Here is a 637-nt window from a genome sequence, read left to right as displayed (position 1 = left end):
CACCGGCCCTCCAGGACCGAGTTTGGACAGCCCTGGTCTAGATCTATGTGCTGTTTATCTATGCATATTGGCTGCTTTTCTGTCTAATTGTCTTGTATTGGTCTTTTCTCATGGGGAGTTTATGCTATTTTTGTCATTTTGATTCTTTGGTTCATTTCTTAATTTTGGTGTATGTTGAGGACTACATAGTCAACATTTGAAGTGGATAAAAAAAGTTCAGCAAAGTTGTCCTAAGACAAGAACACATTTTGGTTTTAGGGCAACTTTGATGAAAGGTTTTGATCCACTTCAAATGTTGACTTCTATATATCAAGTGCCTCCCTCTCCAGTTCTAAAGAGAAATAGCAAAGGAAAGACTGGATTGATGATGTGAATCTTGAGTGCTCTTGCTGTTGAACTCTGTTGAACTCCTCGTAACCAGTGAAACTCATTTAAAATCATTATGTGGTTTGGTTAATTAAATCAAATAGCAGTGAGTTTGTCCTAGAATGGAATGTATCTAGGGCTAGATTAGGCCATAGGCTTCATTACTTCCTGTTCTGTACAAGGTCACTTCCTGGCTGCTCTCCTCTGGCGCGATGGGAGGAAGTGGGTGCGGCTGTCCGGTAAAATTGACCAAAATGCAAGATGGTAAAAC

Source organism: Sinocyclocheilus grahami, unplaced genomic scaffold (genome assembly GCF_001515645.1).
Source record: "Sinocyclocheilus grahami isolate Dianchi unplaced genomic scaffold, SAMN03320097.WGS_v1.1 scaffold10412.1, whole genome shotgun sequence".
NCBI classification, from domain to species: domain Eukaryota; kingdom Metazoa; phylum Chordata; class Actinopteri; order Cypriniformes; family Cyprinidae; genus Sinocyclocheilus; species Sinocyclocheilus grahami.
This window is presented reverse-complemented; position numbering follows the sequence as displayed.